Below are 24,633 nucleotides of genomic sequence, written 5' to 3'. Positions count from 1 at the left end.
AATAGAATTTGAGGAATGTATGAAAATGATGAATTTTTTGCTCAGTTGGTCATATTTTAGTGATTATACCACAGACATACTTCATAAGTTTGGTTCCAAATGTGGTTTTACTGTTCTTTGTTATGTACACAACTATATAGAAAGTTCCCAGCTCAGAAGACAAGACGCCACTACCATGAAGTGTTGAGACTCTCCAACTAACCAGTTCATCCTTCATTACTTCGGGACTGTGTGCAATTTTTTACAGTTTACACTCTCATTTTGATGCTATAAACTCTTGGTTGTATGCAATACTATGCATATATAGTATCCATTAAAGATTGATCTATAAAAGAACTATAAACACTGTATCACACAGAATTGTCATCTCATAAATATGACACTAAAATAATACTTTAAAACATTTTAATTTATGTTAAGTTTGAATATTCTGTAACAACTATATGGATACTTCACAGTGTTCTCCTCTAGTTGCTGTTAGCCATCCATTTCATACAGGTTCATGTGCATTTCATACAGGTTCATGTGTGACAAGTCACAAAATCTCCATTAAATTCACCTGTACACTAATATCTAACCATCAGAGATCCAATGCAACACTAAATCGATTACAAGGAAAATGTGACTGGGCCTGCAAAAACAGGGCATGTGGGCACATGATTTAGCTCAAACATCCTTGACTCATAACGTTTTATCCCCATGTGGTATGGCAATGAAATCTTTACTACTTAGTAAGCATTTAATTGGCTTTATGATGTATCTTACAAAATGCAAATAATTATGCTGTTCCAGTACTGAGATATAACTTTTAGTGTGATGGGGTGTAGTTTGTGCCCACATGCCCTGTTTCTGCAGGCCTGGTCACAAATATTTTTCTTATTAAACGTAGTAGTACTACTACCTGTTGAAATAATAGATCATACAAAAATGATGGTATTGTAATCGTTAATGATCACCGTTACTGTTTATGTGAAAATCATGACTGCCACACTTTGTCATTACTGTAAGTCTGATTATTTCATAACAGCAGCATTTTTCCAATCATGAATCACACCACTGCAAGCAACAAACTAATTATAACTAAAATGTGTTGAGTCCCTTCCTCTACCTTTGTACAGATACTAGTCAGCTCATGTGAAATACTTTTAGTACTTGCACAATACTACATGATCACGTGGGCTTGTCCTATAGTGCAACCGGGCATAAACCTCCAAACTTATTTTACTTCCTCGCCCACGCATTTATTTCTATATGCCACTAGATACATTCTATAATGTTTTTATCCTTCCATGTGTTGCTTTGCTCATTAGTATTTCATATTTTTTTGCTTTTTTGTGGTTATACATATTTGCAGTGTCTCACAGCGTACTTTTATAAATTGTGGTTTTCAACAAATTTCACAGACTGAAACATCAGTAATCTGACTGCGATGTCATAAAACAAAAACTAAGAAGAAATTTACAAAACCCCAACTACGAATTTTAGGCATGTCTATCTCCTTTCAGAAAATAATGAATATAATAATTATATCATTGTACTAATGGCAACTTCAAGCCATAACAAAGCCATGTTGCTAAATGGTGAGGTGAACATGGCAGTGATTACAGAAGGGGCATCACATGCCACCAGGCTACAAAAATTACTTGGAGTATACTAGCATTTGTATAATGTTCATACCTACTGCAGTTAAGCCCCAAGTGCATGGACCTGTTTCAAAATTGGGTGAACAAATAGATGACATTTTCACCAAACAAAAACTGGCTGTGGTCTCACTATTTTAGTATATAGGTCACTCTATTACTGCAGGTAATTGAAACACAGAATTTTTCCAGCACCTGGCTATACAAGTGCCACAAGTTTTTGCCATATGTTTCAGTTGAACTCCACAGCTGTGATCTCCTCTATATATTTCCAAATTTACAGTGCACTAGTGACTAATACGTTGGACTCTTAAACACAATTATACTAGTGGTATTTGTTCATACCTTGCTCTATAAGCAAGGGGTGTTACACAGACTCTTACTGTAGGTCAAACTTTGATGTGGATAAACTTGCAAAATTGTCCTACAGTAGGTCAAGAGTCAAGATGAGATCTACAGTCACTCATATTTTTATGGAAATATACGTAACTCACAAGACACAAGGATCGCTAACAGGATGTTTTAAAGCTCCAGTAAACATTTCATCATCATTAGCTGTTGGTAGCACGTACTGAGAAATTATTATACTATGTTATAAGCACAGAACAAATTGAAAAATAGGGCTGGGGCAGCCAAAACTTAAGAACTATTTCAAAGTCACTGGTCAAACACTGAAAAGCTCTTCAAGTCACAGATCAAGGTGAAATTTTGATTTGCCTGGTCAAGACTTTGACCGTGGTCACACTCAAAGACTGACCTACAACAAGTGCTTGAGTAACACCCCCTTGTATAAGTGTGCTATAATTAATACAGCAGTCTACCAGCAACAGAGATCATGAAAGTGTGTTGTCAATGTTCCAGGGGATCAGGTGTCTGTACTTACAATGTAACACAGTACAGATAGATTAAGTAGCACTGTGAAAAAAGAGGGATATAAGATGGTATTTCCAGTGGCTTATTGAATACAAAAAAGCTTGATATAACCTAACAATCACATGTAAGGCTTTAGTTAATGTGTTAAACATACTGAAACCATATATGTGATGGTATAGTGTGGGCATTATATTTGATATAAGCTTTTTTAGGTAATGTGGTAAATAAACTGAAACCATATATGTGACCTGATCTTGGAAAACCTACCTTTTTGGCACATTGGTCAATTCTCTGTTTTATAGCTTAAATGAGGTACTAGGTGCTCATCTATCTTGTGTTAAAATTTCAGCTTAATATCTTTAAGCATTCCTGAGATATGGCCGATTTTCTGTCCTGTACATTACAAACTGACTTTATGGTAATGTATTGAGTTCTGTGGGTGATTAAGGGTGACAAATCTCTTTGTTTACTAATAATTCCATTCTTACAATCTAAAATACTTTAAAAGACATTTCTGATGGGTTAATGAAGTATTCTTGGTACTTTTCTGCAATTAAAAGGCCATATATTATTGTCTAAGACTAAGTTTTAGCCATTGCAGCACCTGAACAAATCACCCAATTTGTAAGTTACTTGTTGTCCCACACATGTGAAATTACTACATGGTCTGATATAATCGTCCATATCTCCTAGGAAAAGGAAGCTTTGGGTGTGAAACTTCATAGCAAGAAGGTTTCATAGTTGCTTTATCCAAATGTGCAAAAAAAAAATTTAAAAAATATTGTTGAAATTTTCATTTGAGTTTTCCCAAAAAGTTAGCTTGTGCCCAAAAGGTAGGTTTTCCAAGATCCGGTCACATATGTAATAGTATAGTATGCATTATACTAAAGTATAACATGAGTATAATACAGGGTTTATATTAAGGCTTATTTGTATTCAATAAGCCACTGGAAATACCATCTAATATCCTACCTTTTTCACAGTGTAGTGATTGATTGGTGACTGATTAAGTACTGACTGATTGGTGCATTGACCTCTGTGTGTGAAATCTCACCTTGATGATCTTCATCATTAATCACCATTAGTGACTGGGCCTGCGATAATAGGGCATGTGGGCACATGATTTTTGCCTACTTTTTAAAACTTTCATCGTACATAATTTTTTGTACCATTATGCTATGGCAATGCAATTTTTAGCTCTTAGAACGTATTTAATTGGCATTACAATGCAAGTTACAGAATGCAAATATTCTGTTCCATAACCTGTAGAATGACTGGGTGTAGTTTGTGCCCACATACCCTATTTTCGCAGGCCTGGTCACATTAACAGTCATGTGTTTACGTCTGAGCTGGGTAGGTGAGTTGCTACAGCAGTCGTAGCAACACCGCTGACCCCATAGAGCATGAACAGTTTCGTGCACATGGTGTAAGTACACTATATCATTTGTGGTTAAATAGTGATCTCGTGATCCGGGATGTTTGTACATACTGAAAATTCACTAGGGTATTAATGTACATACCGCTAAAGGCGCAGCTAGGAGCATATAAAAGGGAACTTGTCAGGCTGAAGCGATGCTGAACAGTGAAAATCAAGCCCGTAGCCTTAGCTGTTATTGAGTTAATACCTCTGTTAACACTTGTCTGAAGGAATCAGCTAGTCAGTCAGTCAGTCAGTCAGTCAGTCAGTCAGTCAGTCAGTCAGTCAGTCAGTCAGTCAGTCAGTCAGTCAGTCAGTCAGTCAGTCAGTCAGTCAGTCAGTCAGTCAGTCAGTCAGTCAGTCAGTCAGTCAGTACAGTCAGTCAGTCAGTCAGTCAGTACAGTCAGTCAGTCAGTCAGTCAATCAGCAGAAAATTCCACTGAATACAATTTGTTTAAAATTCCATAGCAACTTATCTGAAGCATTTTTGGCCATTCTGGAGACACTTTTGGGCTTGATTCTACTAACCAATAGTGCCACGACACCATAAAGCTATTGTGAGGCTGATTCTGGTCAATTTTTTTTTTGTGAAAAGGTGCCAGCCTCCATGATCCGTAGCATAACACTGTACTATATGATACAGATATTTATACAGATAAAAGGACAGTGTTGCTGTACTGGTCGATTTCTAAACATCATGAGCCTATTATTTTTAAACTTTGACAACAGCTAGAGTGTTCACATTAGGATATAGAACTTTGAGCTTCTATCAATAAATAGACCATATTCAACTTTACATTGGATTTCTAACAGAATTATACTTTTTTTTGCATCATGACATTTACTGAAACAATTATCATTACCACTTGCATAACTATATACAGTACTCAGTTTACATAAAATCATTCAGGGCATTTTACAGTTACCTGCACATTGCACTAACTCAACACAATTCTGGTAAAACATGCATCTATCATTAATGGTCAATTTATAGGAGTTTCTCTCTGCTCTGCTATTACATCAAGGTATTTCTGACATCTTTCAACTTCTGATTGAGTTCCTACAGGTTTTGAAGGAGTGGACCACTGATGGGATAATGTGTGGAGCATCACACGACTGATCATGAATGAGAGCACATCCACTTCAGCTCCATATTCTACAGGCTCATCTGATAACACTTCGGTGGCATGAAGATGACCATATTTAGTGTTTTCATAATTTCTAATTATCTTTCTGAGTCTACAAGTCAAATGTCTTCCCAGATCACTGATCTTTGCTAGTTTCAACTTTTCTGATAACAACAGATTGTCACTAGATAAGTTACGGTGGATGATGGGTGGTGATTGTGAGTGTAGATATCTGAGGCCATGACAGAATTGATAACTTTTACCCACAACTAGGAAACTGGTTGCCTAGCAGCAGCAAGCAGCAGCCTCAGCAAGCAGCAGCTGCATGCAACAGCAGCAAGCAGCAGCCCGTGTCTCTTCCAACTGTTTAGTTAGACCACAATGATGTCACTCCATCACCATCCATCAGGAGGGCAGTGTATGCCAACAAATGAACAATGCTTGGGCAAGACAGTTAACTGCTTCATTCACATTCTGTAAACAATGTTTATTGGAAATTTAACAATGCAGCTTGTTATGCTACAGCAAACTTGTTTTTCAGTAACCAGACGGTTTCGAGTAGCATCCAGATCAAGCCCAAATGCATGATTCTCTACCAATTCCCTTTTCTGATTTCAACATCATGACATTATATTATAGACTTTGAAATGAAGAACAGCTCTGCCACATTAGATATGATATGCTAATCCACAATTACATTCAAAACCATGCCTCCCAAAAGAGATTTTGACTTTTACAGTATCATAACACTACAGGCACATTGTGTATTGCTGCCTTACTGCACACCAGTATGTAATCTTATGAGACTACTACACAAAGTAATAGATACGTATACATGCTCAGGGGTACATGTATACTAGCCGATTCATGACACATAAAGCTACTGATTAACAGCATACTGCTGAGTCCACTGTTTTGCTATCTCATTGAACTTGGCTCTGTTATTCTTGTACAACCTGGCTATCTCTGGCTCCATTGGCTCATAATGATTAGGATCAACTTACAGGGATATGACTGATAGAAGTACTGTAGACAGAGTGAGAGCTGGACTCCAATTAAAATATAACACAGATTTGCCCTACACTAACACCATTGGATCTGGTAAATCTTAGTCTGAAAGGTGTCTTCTGGTGGTTTGAAAGGAAATTTTAATGGAAACGTTATTGGAATACTCCACCTTCATAAGGACTATCTACAGGTCCCTTGATGGTTGCTTTCCAGTTTATAATATCATTTTAAACTGAACTCTCTACAGGGTGGTTTATTTGTAGCCGAACTCTCTACAAGGTGACTTCTTCTAGCTGATCTGTCTACAGGGTGACTTTTCTTTTTTTTCTACTTCAATTGCAGCAGAAGAAAATCCCTATCATACTATGCTCAAATACTATTGTGTTCTCTGGCAATTGTCATCTTTGCCCTCAATTATTAGCCTCTGTTGTTCTGAGACTGGCACAAAGCTGATCCCAAGTAATATCAAATGCAAATCTACTGATATCTTGTATAGTGATACCACTTCTGACCATAGGCGGCAGAAATGAAGGGACTAGAGGTCTAAAGTCCCCCCTTGGTCTGCTGAGGGGTAAGTCCCCTCAGTCAGTAATGTAGCTGTGTCCACACAGAATTTGAAGTGGACCATTTTTATTGTAGACTGAGACGTTTTCTCTCATATATGCTTGATATGTCTTAATGGGATCCAATTTGCTCTCATTAACTATTGACAGTGGTAATACATTAATGAGATAAATCAAGAGTTCATGCTTCAAATTGGTGGCCAAGTACTACTACAAATTTATTGACAATATCGCCACTTCTTGGTAGCCAGTTTATCATGCAAAACTAGAAATAGACTAGTTACAAGGCAGTAGATAACTGATTATATTACACACATCCTAAGCTATCGTAATTAAACTGCTGAATATCTGATATTTCTACACTGACTTGGACATATGATTTCTCAAATTAATTGGAGTACAAAATTTCCTGAGATACTTCATTAATTGTTGACCTCAGTGAAGAAAGTTTTGCAACCAATGTGGCCAGTGTAAGAGAATTCAAAACAGATGTTGGGATGCTATCAATGTGAAATTAGCTACCTCAGGTAACAGTACAATAAGTTGACAGCATCTATAAACTGTATAATAGGCGTAGGAAGTGGAGGACAGCCATCACTTAAGTACTCAACTGTCTTCTTACCACCAACATTTCAGATTACAGTGGTCCGTCCATTATCCAAACTCATTTGGCCCTAGGTGTGTTCAGATAATGGGAAAGTTCAGATAAACAAAGCCCAAACAAAGCTCAGTTAAGATACTATAATAGAACATACACTAAGGCAAAATACTCTAATAGAACAGTCACTTCCGTAGTTCAGATAATAGAACGTTTGGATAATAGATGGCCAGATAACTGTACTCTACAATTATCTATCAGAATCAGCCAACAAAGCTAACATGACTGACATCAAGACACGGTAGTGTGTCGTGCGGCCCAAGAAGCCGGCGTGCCACCCGTGAGTATATTAACAGGAAGAAAGAAAACGCAATTTTCACACCTATGTAGCTCTGTGATCCCTTATCCGATTGGAACCAAATTGCTAGAGAGGTGCCGGCCAGTATGGGGAGTCTACACACCAAATTTGAAGAAAATCGCTCCAGTCATTTCCGAGATACGAGCGAACAAAATTTCGTTTTAATTTCTTCGTTTTTTTCTTCTTCTACTTCTTCATTTCGCACACTTCGCAAAATTCGCCATAAAACACGAATGCGTGCTCGGATTGGGCTGAAATTTGGCACACTTAAGGGCTCATTAAGGCGGATATCTGTACCAATAATAATAAAAAAAAAATTAAAGCGGATCTCTGTACCAACTTTGGTAGGAATCCGATGAACATTCACGGAGTTATGACCGATTATTTGCGTAAAATAAGGTCGAAGGTCTGTCACGCCTACAGGGTAAACTCCTTTGAGGAATCAGTTGAAAATTGCTATGTAGATGGAGCAACCATCGTAGGAGTGCCTTTTTGTGGTTTGAAAGGAATCGGGATAAAGACCACGGAGATATGACACAAAACCCGACCTGTGTCAAAATTACGCGATCGATTTTTATGAATAAAAAACTATTAGTTTTCGTGTCTGTCAGGCAAACCGCTTAGAGCATTGAGCTGAAAATGCCAGTATGTAGCTGGAATAATCATCATAGAAAGTCCTTGCAGTAGTACAGAAGAATCGGATTACAAACCACTGAGTTGTGATTCGAAAGGCAATTACGTGTAGCAAATTCGAGATCGAGATACTCTAATAGAACAGTCACCCTAATAAAGCATTCAGCTGCATTTATAATTTACTCAATTATATTACATTGCAAGTTATTCTGTAGGGAATTCAGCTACAAACAAGTCACCCTGTAGTCAGATCAGCCAGAAGAAGGTACCTAATAGAGAGTTCAGCTACAAAGAAACCATCATGTAGAGAGTTCAGCTCAAACAAATTGCCCTGTAGAGAGATCAGCTATAAGAAGTTACCTTGTAGAGAGTTCAGTTACAAAGAAACAATCATGCAAAGTGTTCAGCTACAAACAAATCACCCAGTAGAAAGTTCCGCTATGAACAGATCACACTGTAGAGAGTTCAGTTAGAAACAAGTCATCTTGTAGAGAGAGATCAGCTTGAAGAAGTCACATTGTAGAGAGTTCAGCTACAAAGAAACCACCATATAAGGGAGTTCAGCTGCAAGCAAATCACCTGTAGAGGGTTCAGCTAGGAACAAGTCACCCTGTAGAGAGATCAGCTAGAAACAGGTCACCCTGTAGAGAATTCAGCTACAAACAAATCACCCTGTAGAAAGATCAGCTAGAAGAAGTTACCTTGTAGAGAGTTCAGCTACAAACAAATCACCCTGTAGAGAGATCAGCTAGAAACAAGTCACCCTGTAGAGAGTTCAGCTAGAAGAAGTTACATTGTAGATAGTTCAGCTACAAAGAAACTACCATGTAGAGAGTTCAGCTACAAACAAATCGCCCTGTAGAAAATTCAGCTACAAACAAACCACCCTGTAGAGAGTTCAGCTACAAACAAGTCATCCGGTAGAAAGATCAGCTAGAAGGATAACCTTGTAGAGAGGTCAGCTACAAAGAAATCACCCTGCTTCATCTTTCTTCTTCCTGTGGTAAAGAAAAACTGATAGGTTAAAAAAAGCCTTAAAGCCAGCCATAGGCCAGCTGTGGGGTATACAAATACAAAAAGAAGTGAAATCTAATCCAAAACAGCCAAGCTGTAAAAAAAGTGCAGCCCTGCAGACAGGCTATGGTGAAAAAAGATGTGAAATCCAAGGTGTAGGCCAAGAAATGGCTGTGATGGTAGGTTAAGGTTACGGGATAGTGAGCGACTGTCAAACAAAAAATTTATTACGTAATTAAGGCGGGCTTGGTGTTGTTGTGTTTTGTATCAGCTGGTAACAGGCTTAAATTGTTGGGAGAATAATAGCGGGCTGACTGGACAGTTACAAGGTACAAGAAAACACACGTAACAGTACAAGATAACATAGATACAACACACTTAGCAACTGGCGCACCTGTAAGCGCATGCGTAGTTTTGCTGACTAATGGCGATATTTTCCTGAACCAAAAATCAGGACTGTCAAACTAGTTGTTAACATTTTGTATAAACAGACTACTAGTCTGGCTTCTTGTCTAGGTCCTGACGGAGCCATTTGTTAGAAATAATGTTTCTAGTGCTTGTGATATCAATTTAAAAATTAATTTTGTGACTAGTGTCTTGCTTTAGGCCATATTGTAGTCATATTTCAGCAACTATACACATTATTCACAAATCCTCTTGTCAGCCCCTCACAAGTGATGTTCTTCAAACTTTAGAATTGTTCGTAAGTTCTCATGGTTCTTCATTGGTCTGATTTTTGGTTCACAGTTTTCACTGTTTGGCATGGGGACAACTCATGTTTCCATAACAACATTTGAATTCCATGTCGATTTATGAGAAGTTAAGAATGCATAAATATTTGATAACAATACATTAAGAAAAATCAAACTCCTAATCATGAAAAATGATCGATAGTGTACATGTGGGGTTTACAGTATCCCGTAACCTTAATGGTAAAAGTTTTAATAATGACAACTCAGGTGAATTTTGTGCCAAGACCAAGCGGCACCAAATTCACCTGAATTGTCGTTATTAAAATATTTACATAAAACACGAATTCGTACTCGGATAGGGCTGAAATGTGGCACACTTGAAGGGCCCATTAAGGCGGATCTCAGTACCAACTTTGGTAGGAATCCAATGAACTGTCACGCTGCAGGTGGTCCCCCGCCGCAAGTGGTCCGGCCGGACCAACTACCGCGCCTCAAGTAGTCCGGCCGGACCATGTAAAGTTGTAGTCTGGCGCCGCCCGCCCCTTCGCAAAAAGTAAGGGTCTGGTGAAATACAAATACCTAATCATTTCAAAAGGAATTCAATTAGACAGCGCACGTAATGCTTGTTACGTCAGATGATTGCACTTCAATTCGAACAAAAGCATTGTGTTGCCAAGGCGATTTCTGTGTGAACGTCATTGGCATGCACTAATTGGCTAGCGCCGAATCTGGGCGCTAGAAATGATTTAGTATCTGTATTTCACCAGACCCTTACTTTATGCGAAGGGGCGGGCGGCGCCAGACTAGTAAAGTTGCTGCAGATGGTCCGCCCTGCTGCAGCTGGTCCCCCCAATGAAATCTCCACTATCAGCTTCCCAGTCAGTACTAGTTCAACGTCTTGATCAAAACGCACTGACCTCCACGAAATACGCAGTGAAGCGAAATTTGAGTAATGCATGACCTATATTCTTAAACATATAATTCTGAACATTGCATTGCTTTGCATTTGCACGTGGTTCTTAATTCGTGTAATTCGTTGTGGGCACTAGTGTCCCTTTTGATCCCCCTTTTCAAAAATATAAACAAAACATACTCTAATAGAGCAGTCAGTCAAGCAGAACAGTCGCCAATATGACATGGCTTAGTGTCAAGTAGTCAGTATGTAACAAGATAACACTAAGATGCATCTCTGGAAGAGGCTACAAATAAAGCTTCTGGGAACCTCCATCACTTCGGTGTAACTTGCAATGCTTAATTTACCATCTCCACTTTCATGACACACCAACTGAACAGTTGGCTATAGTTTTCTCAGTTCTATAATAAAACATGATTTAATCTCTATACTCTGATTTAGGCTGGAGTATGGGTTAGACAGTTGTTCTACCAATGGTGAAAACTATTAATTCACTTGGAAAAAAGGCTTGGACAGTGATCAGGAACTACTATTAGCTGCATGTTTCACACCTCATACACAGCTTCAATAGCTACAGACAATAGCTTTTGAACATGCCGGCATGTACTAAAATGTCAGTTTCATCAAAAATGGTATATACAGGCAGGCTTTAAACTCTCCATTAATGATACTAGAACTAATGCAGTATATGATGGTGACCTTAAGTGGTTCTTACAAGCCAATAAGTTAGTAAACTTAATGTGTGACACATAATAGTTTAATTGAGTCACCACACACAATGGTACTTTTTTTATTGTTCTATATTCCAGCCATATCTTATACCTTATTTACTTGGTTAAACACTGCAGCATTTATTATCTCAGTTTCAAAAATCAATGTGGTGGCTATTCAAACTTGACCACCTCTCAATGTTCAAAGACAATGTTGAATTTTGAGCATGATAGGTTGGATTTTTGAGTACTGCTCAAAAGCATAATAGGCTAAATTAGCTCAAACCTAGCAGAGAATAACCAAAGCTAATACAAAAGGCTGCATGTCTTTCTGGCAATGAGCCTAAGCAGCATGCATGTACAGTGTATAAACACAACTTGGCTAATTGAAAATAAGAAATCATTTGTTCAGTTATGTAGATTCTCCATTTTAAAATCTGTTATTCACAACTTGATGTGCTTTTCAGTTACTTGGACCAACTGATTGTGACAACCAGCAAGGATTAACATTTTAGGACTTACAAAATCAGATACAATTACAGTAGATACTGTATACTCAGTAATGTTACTTAGCAGTTGTCAACAGACTTGTGTGTGTGTGGAGTCAGTAGAGGTTACTGATAAAGACAAGCTGAATGAGTTGTACAAGAAATTTTTGGAACAAAAAAGTGGAATTGGAATTTTACTTTTTATTTCTATTTCAAACTATTGTGATAATGAGTCAGTGCTAGTACTTTCACGATTTCCATTTCTTGAATCCTGCACGTAGTTAAGATTCATACCAGCATTGACAAAATTTGCATTTAGTGGATTCTCTATAATATCCACTGTTTTACCTAAAAATGTGAGAAAGCATCATTGTTATGACCAGACCAACCACCCTCACTGTTGGCCAGTGTTACAGTAGGGGATCAATAGCCAATCAAGCTAAATAATTACCAAATCTGAAAACTCCACTTGATGTCCATGCAACTATTTACGTTACTGTATATTTCACCATTTTACACAGGGTCATGGGTGTCACATGGTTATATAGAAAAGGGTTCACCATGCTGACAACAACACTTCACAAAAGCACTGACACAATTCATCACGAAGATTGTACTGGCCACTCAAAGTTGTAGGACTCTAAAAGAGTATACATGTAATATAAAATAATATTATTAATTAAGTGTGAGTAAGTTAGTTATTGATCACATGATCATTACAAACAACTATCCTTGAAAACAATATCTGGTATCTCTTTTGCTTGATATTATGAAATTCTCTTCTTATGCATTATACTCCTTGGATATGGTCAATAGCTGTAAAGAGCTCAAGTAATTCAATTATAGATGGTAAAATTGTAGTTACAGCTTACAACTGCTACATAGCTGTTGATTCAGATGGCACTGACCTTCTTGGTGACTTAATGACTACAATATCAGCACATCATGGACTGCATTATAGTGTTGTGCATGAGATCAGTGAAGGTGTTACTGTACTTCTATGAAAATCCAGCTTCTAATTTAATCATGCTTCATATCAATGACATAAGATTACCTTTCCAAGAACCTCTTATAATTGCATTTACGTGATGTGTATTAAGCCATTGTACATTTCATCATCATCTATATAGCACTGTAGCTGTAATGCATGGATGTGGGTACATTATGTGCTCAGGCATCACAGCTGATAAACCTCCATGCAGTAGCCTTTTGCTGTGCCAGTGGATTGTGCCAGCCAACCTCAATACTGTGAACACTAATAGTTAACTACTAATAATAGTATCAGCTAAAGTTTTGTTATTATGTCATTTATATGTAATTTATCTTGTCGGCATTAAGCTGCAAATTTAATTGTACAGTGAACCTCTTTATTATGGACACTGTGGGACACAGAATTTTTGGCCACTTTTTGCTATAATAATATAGAGGTTTTCCTTTTTCAGAAGTAAAAATGTATTGACCAGACCATTTGAGACCAAAATGTTTGTCCTTATTGTGGAGGTTTTTTCTATTGTGTCCTTAATTCGGGGAGTTTGTTAAGAGAAGTTCCACTGTATGTACTATAGCTAGCTATAGTGTTTTTACCCCTAATGTTTACAGCAGCTGATCCAGGGTTTATCAAAGGGGGTGCACCAGTATATGGAGTAGGGATCTGTGCCCCCCAGAAGCTAAAGCTTTTTGTAAGACAAAATTACGTTGAATGATTTAGATCATACTGCTTTTTATGTGGACTAGAGTGGTATAGGGACATTAAGTGACAATCGTGCCAGCAGATTATTATTATTATAGACCTAAAGAATGGCATACACAAGATCGCATGCATTTCATTTGCAAGATATTCTTAGCAGGCTAAATGTACCAATGCAACTGTAGATGTTAGATGACTGTTCTATTAGAGTATCTCGATCTTGTCCACATACGCATACTAGTAATTATAAGGCCACTTCGAAGACCACAGTGGAACGGCCGGGAAGCTAGGTCGGCACAGTGGGGCACTTTGTGCCTAGCCCCACGACTTCTCAAAGATCTATGATCGAGTCTATGATAAAGCCAGTGGGGGACCACTTATGGCAGAGGGGGACCAACTGTGGCGGCGTAAGTTGTCCGGGGGGGACAAGTTGCAGTGCTGCAAGTAGTCCGGGGGGACCAAGTATGGTTGCTGCAACTGGTCCGGGGGGACCGATTTTGGGGGGACCAGTTGTAGCATGACAGAACATACACTGAGTTATGACCGATTGTGTGCGTAAAATAAGGTCGAAGGTCTGTCACGCCTACAGGGTAAACTCCTTGGAGGAATGAGTTGAACATTTATATGTAGATGGAGTAACCATCGTAGGAGTGTCTTTTTGTGGTTTGAAAGGAATTGAGATAAAGACCATGGAGATATGACACAAAACCCAACCTGTGTCAAAATTACGCGATCGATTTTTATGAATAAAAAAACTATTAGTTTTCACATCTACCAGGCAAACCGCTTAGAGCAATGAGCTGAAAATCAGTGTGTAGCTGGAATAATCGTCATAGAAAGTCCTTGCAGTAGTACAGAAGAATCGGATTACAAACCACTGAGTTATGATTCGAAAGGCAACTACGTGTAGCAAATGAGAGATCGAGATACTATAATAGAACAGTCACCCTAATAGAGCATTCAGCTACGTTTATAACTTACTCCATTACAGAATTATATTACATTGCAGGATATTCTGTACGGAATTCAGCTACAAACAGTTAATCTGATAGATCATTCAGCTACATGCAAGTCACCCTGTAGAGAGTTCATCTAGAAACAAGTCACCCTGTATCAGCTAGAAGAAGTCACCTTGTAGAGAGTTCAGCTACAAAGAAACCATCATGTAGAGAGTTCAGCTGCAAACAAATCACCCTGTAGAGAACTCAGCTACAAACAAACATGCCCTGTAAAAAGATCAGCTAGAAGAAGTTACCTTGTAGAGAGTTCAGCTACAAAGAAACCACCATGTAGAGAGTTAAGCTGCAAACAAATCACCCAGTAGAAAGTTCAGCTATGAACAGATCACCCTGTTGAGAGTTCAGTTAGAAACAAGTCATCCTGTAGAGAGATCACCTAGAAGTGTCACCTTGTAGAAAGTTCAGCTACAAACAAATCACTTGTAGAGAGTTCAGCTAGAAACAAATCACCCTGTAGAGAGATAAGCTAGAAGAAGTCACCTTGTAGAGAGTTCAGCTGCAAACAAATCCCCTGTAGAGAGTTCAGCTAGTAAGAAGTCACCCTGTAGAGAGATCAGCTAGAAACAAGTCACCCTGTAGAGAGTTCAGCTAGAAGAAGTCACATTGTAGAGAGTTCAGCTAGAAGAAGTCACCTTGTAGAGAGTTCAGCTGCAAATAAATCACCCTGTAGAGAATTCAGCTACAAACTAATCACCCTGTAGAAAGATCAGCTAGAAGAAGTTACCTTGTAGAGAGTTCAGCTACAAAGAAACCAGAGTTCAGCTACAAAGAAACCAGAGTTCAGCTGCAAACAAATCACCTGTAGATAGTTCAGCTAGAAACAAGTCACCCTGTAGAGAGATCAGCTAGAAACAAGTCACCTTGTAGAGAGTTCAGCTAGAAGAAGTCACATTGTAGAGAGTTCAGCTACAATGAAACTCCCATGTAGAGAGTTCAGCTGCAAACAAATCACCCTGTAGAGAACTCAGCTACAAACAAATATGCCCTGTAAAAAGATCAGCTAGAAGAAATTACCTTATACAGAGTTCAGCTACAACGAAACCACCATGTAGAGAGTTCAGCTACAAACAAATCACCTGTAGAGAGTTCAGCTAGAAACAAGTCACCCTGTAGAGAGATCAGCTAGAAACAAGTCACATTGTAGAGAGTTCAGGTACAAAGAAACTACCATGTAGAGAGTTCAGCTGCAAACAAATCACCCTGTAGAAAGTTCAGCTATGAACAGATCACCCTGTAGAGAGATCAGCTAGAAACATGTCACCCTGTAGAGAGTTCAGCTAGAAGAAATTACCTTGTAGAGAGTTCAGCTACAAAGAAACCACCATGTAGAGAGTTCAGCTGCAAACAAATCACCCAGTAGAAAGTTCAGCTATGAACAGATCACCCTGTTGAGAGTTTAGTTAGAAACAAGTCATCCTGTAGAGAGATCACCTAGAAGTATCACCTTGTAGAGAGTTCAGCTACAAACAAATCACTTGTAGAGAGTTCAGCTAGTAACAAGTCACCCTGTAGAGAGATCAGCTAGAAACAAGTCACCCTGTAGAGAGTTCAGCTAGAAGAAGTCACATTGTAGAGAGTTCGGCTACAAAGAAACTACCATGTAGAGAGTTCAGCTGCAAACAAATCACCCTGTAGAGAACTCAGCTACAAACAAATTGCCCTGTAGAAAGATCAGCTAGAAGAAGTTACCTTGTAGGGAGTTCAGCTACAAACAGATCACCCTGTAGAGAGTTCAGCTACAAAGAAATCATCATGTAGAGAGTTCAGCTGCAAACAAATCATCCTGTAGAGAGTTCAGCTATGACAAAATCACCCTGTAGAGAGTTCAGCTAGAAGAAGTCACCTTTTAGACAGTTCAGCTACAAAGCAACCACCATGTAGAGAGTTCAGCTGCAAAAAAAATCAATCACTCAGTAGAGAGCTCAGCTAGAAGAAGTCACCTTGTAGAGAGTTTAGCTGCAAATAAATCACCCTGTAGAGAATTCAGCTACAAACTAATCACCCTGTAGAAATATCAGCTAGAAGAAGTTACCTTGTAGAGAGTTCAGCTACAAAGAAACCAGAGTTCAGCTGCTAACAAATCACCTGTAGATAGTTCAGCTAGAAACAAGTCACCCTGTAGAGAGATCAGCTAGAAACAAGTCACCCTGTAGAGAGTTCAGCTAGAAGAAGTCACATTGTAGAGAGTTCAGCTACAATGAAACTCCCATGTAGAGAGTTCAGCTGCAAACAAATCACCCTGTAGAGAACTCAGCTACAAACAAATATGCCCTGTAAAAAGATCAGCTAGAAGAAGTTACCTTATACAGAGTTCAGCTACAACAAAACCACCATGTAGAGAGTTCAGCTACAAACAAATCACCTGTATAGAGTTCAGCTAGAAACAAGTCACCCTGTAGAGAGATCAGCTAGAAACAAGTCACCTTGTAGAGAGTTCAGCTAGAAGAAGTCACATTGTAGAGAGTTCAGCTACAAAGAAACTACCATGTAGAGAGTTCAGCTGCAAACAAATCACCCTGTAGAAAGTTCAGCTATATGAACAGATCACCCTGTAGAGAGATCAGCTAGAAACATGTCACCCTGTAGAGAGTTCAGCTAGAAGAAATTACCTTGTAGAGAGTTCAGCTACAAAGAAACCACCATGTAGAGAGTTCAGCTGCAAACAAATCACCCAGTAGAAAGTTCAGCTATGAACAGATCACCCTGTTGAGAGTTTAGTTAGAAACAAGTCATCCTGTAGAGAGATCACCTAGAAGTATCACCTTGTAGAGAGTTCAGCTACAAACAAATCACTTGTAGAGAGTTCAGCTACAAACAAATCACCCTGTAGAGAGATCAGCTAGAAGAAGTCACCTTGTAGAGAGTTCAGCTATAAAGAAACCACCATGTAGAGAATTCAGCTGCAAACAAACACCCTGTAAAGAACTCAGCTACAAATAAATCACCCTGTAGAAAGATCAGCTAGAAGAAGTTACCTTGTAGGGATTTCAGCTACAAACAAATCACCCTGTAGAGAGTTCAGCTACAAAGAAATCATCATGTAGAGAGTTCAGCTGCAAACAAATCATCCTGTAGAGAGTTCAGCTATGAAAAGATCACCCTGTAGAGAGTTCAGCTAGAGAAAGTCACCTTTTAGAGAGTTCAGCTACAAAGCAACCACCATGTAGAGAGTTCAGCTGCAAACACATCACCCTGTAGAGAATTCAGCTACAAACAAATCGCCCTGTAGAGAGACCAGCTAGAAACAAGTCACCCTGTAGACAGATCAGCTAGAAGAAGTTACCTTGTAGAGAGTTCAGCTGCAAACAAATCATCCTGTATAGAATTCAACTACAAACAGATAACCCTGCAGAGAGTTCAGATAGAGTCAAGTCACCCTGTAGAGAAAATCCTGTAAAGAGTTCATCTACGTACAAGCAGATCACCCTGTAGAGACTAGGCATGAGGCTATTATGCTCCAAAAATTGAGCATTATGCTTTTGAGCAGTGCTCAAAAAATCACCTATTATGCTTTTGAGAATTGCCCATTATTCCCAAAATTATGCCACCACAATTGGCTAATAATGCCAGTTTATTGCTGTATCACACTATTTTCATTGATGTTTAATCTTCAAATAGTCTTGAATTCTTTAGATGGTTGCTGAATTAGAGTATTTGACTTTAATATGACTGCTTTATTAGAGTAAATAATATTCAGTGACTGTTCTATTAGAGATTCTGACTGCTCTATTAGAGTATCTCGATCTTTTTTAACGGAATTGTGCATTCTGCAGATTTTATTACTGTTAAAGCTTTATAATCACCTCAAAATGCTAGCATAATTCCTGATTTCCACACATACCTATTATGCCCGAAATTATGCTGGCATAATCGCCGCATCCCTAGTAGAGACTAGAGAGTTCAGCTACATTTCAAGTCACCCAGTAGAGAGATCAGCTGCAAACTATCCTGTGGGGATTAATTGACATGTAATAAATATATGCTCTCTTTTTATATTATGAACTCTTGATATATGCATTATATTTATAATTTGTACATTTACTGATAAAATCAGAATGAGTTAAAGTATTTATAAAATCTGCTTCATCTTTTTCTTTTTCCTGTGGTAAAGAAAAATATATAGGTTAAAAAGCCCCAAAGCTGGCCATAGGCCGGCTTTGGGGTATACAAATACAAAAAGAAGTGAAATCTAATCAAAAACAGCCAAGCTGTAAAAAAAGGAGTGCGGCCCTTGAAAAGACTATGGTGAAAAAAGATGTGAAATCCAAGGTGGCGGTCAAGAAATGGCTGTGATGGTAGGTTAATGGTAAAAATTTTAATGACGATAATTCCGGTGAATTTTGTGCCAATTGACCAAGCGGCACCAAATTCACCTGAATTGTCGTTATTAAAATTTTTACCATTAACCTACCATCACAGCCATTTCTTGACCGCCACCCTGGATTTCACATCTTTTTTCACCATAGCCTTTTCAAGGGCCTCACTCCTTTTTTTACAGCTTGGCTGTTTTTGATTAGATATAGGTTAGCTAGAGAAATAAGTATACACTGTTGTATTTGATGGCATGATTCAAGTATGTTTCACTGTCTGAAATTCACCATCATGAAGTGCCTATTGTGTGTGTTCTATTAAAAGTAATTGACATGTGCAATACTCAAATTATACTTTAATGAATTACCATATACATAATAGGAAACTTTGACGGTATAAAACTTAAGCAAAATGTGACTGGGTTTACGAGAAGGCGTCTTCCACATACATAAACTTTGACAACTCATAACTTCAGATAACAATAAGCACCTCATATGTTGGCACCACAGATATACTAACCCCAGGTAGTTAGTATATCTATGTTGGCACTCCATCAACAGATTGAAAGCGTTCAGCAAGAATATCAACTAAGTCAGATGTCTTGTCTTTGGTCGTGTCTCTACTGGACAATTTCTCACAGTCATATTTCTTCAATATCCCATCTTTGTGAAGCAACTTGATGACCTTGTCCTCTTGAAAGTCGCTATCATTTTTTGAAAGTTTAGGGCTAATCCTTTCCAACTTTCTGTTCTCATTACTTCCATTATCTCGCAATACGGTTGACCAGCCATCGTATTCTACATAATTTGCACACCCCTTTCAAATTTATGCAAAGTCAGCACTAAACCAGGTGTCTTATTAAAGAGAAATAGTACATGATAAATATAATAATAAGCAACTTAAAACAATGGCATGTGATGGACTTGCAGTTCAAAAAGATGTGATCAGTGGCCATCATAATAAGCCTTACATTTATATATAAACCACATGACAATATTATTATATGGTACAAAATTTCCAACCAACTTTGGGTCCATTGGTCACATGGCATACTTGCGAGTCCATTCCTTCGCCAACTCATTGTACTTTGCTCGATCAATCTTGTACATCCTAGCAATTTCTGGTACATACGGGTCATCTGGGTTAGGATCACACAATAATGAACAGAGAGATTGAAGCACTTTTGATATGTTAAGAGCTGGACTCCACTGTGGACGTTCTATTATTTCTATGCATGGATTACCATTGGAATCAATATTTGGATGATAAATTTTTGTTCAGAATTTCACTGAAGGTGGTCTAAATGGATAGTCCATAGGGAAGCGGATCATGAGACAGAATACTCCACCCTCATAAGGGGTACCTGGTGGTCCCCTTATGGTTGCTTGCCAGTGAAAGAGGTCTTCTTCAGCAGGTCCAGCCGTACACTGAGCAGGAAGGTCTCTCTCCAGATCTTGCAATTCTTCATTGATCCTTCTCAAAGCCATGTGATCCCTAAACTTGTTTACTGTAGTAATAAAACATGACAAATGACACATTGAACCAGACCACATGGACACAAACCCTAAGGTCAGCGTTTAATAGGAATCAAACAAGCCATCACTTCGGCCCCAAAAATTTAAAAAGCAACGCCTAAGAAATGATAGTGGAAACAACAAGGGGGTGGCATTCCAATATACCCTGTACTCCGATCTTTGTCCTCAGTCAAAGTGGTCAAACTAGAAAAATAAAGCCTTGACCCTTGACTTACACTAAAAGCTGTGCTTGACTCTTGACTGAATTTTTGTAAAAATAAGGTTATTGTCTAATTCTAAAAGTAGCACTTGTGGTATGCACTTTACAGACGAACTTGTCTTTTGACCTACTGCAAATTTCTTGCTTGACTCAATTTTGACTTTCGTTTTGACTGAGGACAAAGATCAGAGTGCAGGATATATCGGAGTGCCACCATAGGTAATATACCACTTTGGATTGGAAACTCCATCACATGCCCATAGACTTTATACATGAACCAGTGCCTTAAGCTGGTTTTGCGCCTCAACAAATTTAATCCTATTACAGCCGAACCATGGCATCAACGACTTTATTTTGTAACGAGAATGACTTGTGGTATTGTTATGATAATTGTTTTGGTAAGTTTGACCACTTCGTGTCACTTTTGGTTATGCACCTATCAATGTCACGTCCCACCTACCCAGGTTGGGCAGCGGTTAGGAATTTGTAGGGGATTCGTCACCCCAGGGTAGGGGCTTTGCAGCATGAATAGCCATACTTCGCCACGTTGTTAATGATTCCTGGGATAAATAATATGGCCATTTTGTTAGTAATTCCTGGGGTAAATGATATGAATTAGTAGGGGATTTGTAACTCGAAGCTGTCCCCAGGGGTGGGGAATTTGTCATCTAGCATTTGCAAATCCCCACCTCTGCCCGACCTGGGGTAGGTGGGGCTTGACATTGATAGGTGCATTAGAAGTCTTACAATGGTGGATTACATGCTTTGGGGGAAGCACATTCTTGACTAAACTAAGTTAGGGTCCGCAAACCGAAAAATCGATATCTTCAAATCAACTTACAAACTATAGTCATGTGTAGGGGTAGGTCTAATCAAGAAAACACTAGAGTGGCAGCAAATTTCGTCCATCTCTTCTAGTGGCAATCAGGAAAGCGAAATACCTTGAATTCGATCAATGTTTCACCGTCGTAATTTGCAATGTTATTCTTTTAGGCCAAAACTCTCTCTCAAGCTTTGAGAGGTTGTTCGCTCTTACTATGGAGTAAAGGTAGTTTAATTAATGTTTGGTAGTGGTGTCGCTCGCCGATCGGCAGAAAAAAAGATGTTTTGTGATCTGGAGCACAGCAAACTTGCAGGAAATACTGCAACATTTACTGCAGTGATCACCTTAAAGTCACGTACCTGTGTGCAGAATATGGTGTGGATTGAAGCAGCGGCGGAAGAAGTAGTTGATATGAGGGGGGGGGCTCCGCTGAGCTGACCCAGACTTATTTCTATAGTTTGGTAAGGTAAGACCAAAAAAAAAAAAACAAAAAAAAAAACAAGGTCACAACCAACTGACAAGAGCTTTCCACCTCACCAGCTACCATTTCTAGCTGATAAACTACATAAAAATCCTTACATAGCTCGCTACACACTGACTACTTTATTAGAGTGACTGCTCTATTAGAGTATCTCGATCTTTATCACGGTTTTCAGCTCCACTCCAAGAAAGATAATTTCGGTGTGATATCATTCTGAGGGGGGGCTTTAGCCCCCTAGCCCCCCCCCCCCCCCCTTTACGCCGCCTATGGATTGAAGTTTGTTGACCATCTGGCTGAGACCAGCCTTGCCAGATTTAGCAAAAAAATCCTCCACGATCCAACAAATACTGCAGTCTCATGCACATAAGCAGCCACCTTTAAGTGTGTTGAATTATGCTTGGGAATGATCATTCAGCACAAGTACAAACTTCCAGCGAAGGCTAGATTACAAACACCTTAATCAATTACGGCATGCAAAAAGCGATTTATTGCACAAAACCAAGCCTCTCGTAGCTAATATATAATTTAGCAAAAAATATTGTGGAATACACTTGACAACTACTGAGTGCAGTTAAATAATCATTTTTGTGATTGTTGATGAATTTTAGTAACATTATGTATGAAAATCAATTTCTGACTATTCTATAAGAATATCTGACTGCTCTATTGGAGAGTTTCCTTCAAGTTATACATATTATAGCTATGTGGGGTTGGAGTAAATTGACCTATATAATTTAATGTGGCATATAATTGCATGCTATAGTAAAATCATTGTGCCTTTTTCTGAAAAATATCTTCATCCTTATACTCAACAGGGTTAAAAGGTATAGTCTAGACATAGCATCTGCGTTTTCATTTTGATATGCAATTGTACTATGCTGAGCCCACTTATGCATGGGGGCAGTATTAGCAATAATTATAGTAGTTATCAAAAGCAGAAACCATGCAAGGGTTTGCTCCAATTCCATAGTTGATGGTAGAGAAGAGTGGCTCTACCAACTACTGTGAGGATAAGTAAAATAAAATTGAGATATAAGCCTGAAAGCAATCTTCAAGCCAACAGTTTAATGTATGTACATTTTGTATATCCTATCTGTGCGGGCCACTATACATTCCATGTAATTTTCTAAACTACTTAAATCCTACCTCAAAAACTTCAAAATCAGGACCCAGTGCAGGACAAATTTTCGACTATTTGAATTTTGTGAAAAGATCTTAATATATAATGGACAAAGTCATCATGATAATTATTCTAAATTCAGTGACATGTGACCACTGCTCTTATTAAATGTTTAATCTAATCCATTATAACCAAGTCAATTTTCAAGTTCCAGTAAATCATCTGATTGGCATATCATTATAACAATTAAAATCAAAATTTCTTCCAAATCACAAATAACTAAACTTCATTTTTAGAGATTTTGTGTCATGGAAGTATAATTCTATGTTTTTACTGTCTTGCAGAGGATATGATAATAGCTACTAGACATGACTGAGACTGAATACGTTGCAATTGGTATACTTTAATACAAAATTAGCTACCAGGAAATGTCACTGCTTTGTATGATAGTTTTCCATGCAGATGTGATTTCAAGGCATGTAAAAACTTGTCTGGCTATAGCATACCATCTGACCCTGCATGCTATACTGCATCTGAATATCACATGAAAATAGATGATCAGATAATTATAAGCTCTGATTTAACTATCAAAAAGGTGTTATAACTATGCTGCATGACCTGCATAGCTATAGCGATATAGATCTGGCCATGCACTCAAGACCTCTGGACTCCATACTTGCAACAGAAATGATCATGCATCTTACAGTGCTGACAGTGATTTATAATCATATATCAAGTCAGAAATATTATGCTGAGTGCCGTAAAACTTTCATTACAAGAGTTTTAGTTTTGTTATAGGCTAACTGTAAAATTTACCGTCAGTATATATGTCTGACTAGAATATACAATTTTTTTATGGACACATTATTTATCAAACTGTAGACATGACAACCCTTACATGTGCCATTTTGCATGCCCATGTAGTAGACCCCCGACCTCCTTTAGCTAATGTGTTGTAATATTTCTGTGCAAAACCTCACATGGAATATAAATAGCACAGATAGTTAAACAATTAGGTGTATCAACAAAAATATGTCTTAACAGTTAGTCTAGTCCTTCTAGTTTAGACTTCAGAGTTGTGGACAAGATCATGTCATTGTAGTTTTATAAGTAATTTAGTTGTAAGTAATTTTTTCATGTTTTAGTGGACGCTATAGCGGACCTTCAGTACTGTTACGTTAGTGTAGCTACCCCCAATATAATTAATTTTGATTGTAATTATTCAGAGTCTTAATTATTGTGCACATGTATACACTACTGTAAAGCCACAATCAAATCAAATCACAGCAACAAACTACCATCATCAGTTCAGTGTATATGTGGATCAAGTCTGGGATCAACATGCATCACCTGGTCATGCAGGATTTTTTTTCTGCATTCAACAGAACCAACATATTTCTGACTCCCTGCTAGCCCTTTCTGTA

General features: G+C 38.3%; 1 protein-coding gene across 1 annotated transcript in view; it reads left to right on the top strand.

Moving 5' to 3' along the window:
* Nucleotides 1-24,633, top strand: part of LOC136252266 (uncharacterized) — a 90,122-nt gene that overhangs the window by 25,723 nt on the left and 39,766 nt on the right. The gene's annotated exons all lie outside the window — the stretch shown is intronic.

This window comes from Dysidea avara, chromosome 4 (genome assembly GCF_963678975.1).
Source record: "Dysidea avara chromosome 4, odDysAvar1.4, whole genome shotgun sequence".
Taxonomy (NCBI): Eukaryota; Metazoa; Porifera; class Demospongiae; order Dictyoceratida; family Dysideidae; genus Dysidea; species Dysidea avara.
The sequence above is the reverse complement of the archived record's forward strand: the minus strand, read 5'-3'. Positions and strand labels throughout refer to the sequence as shown.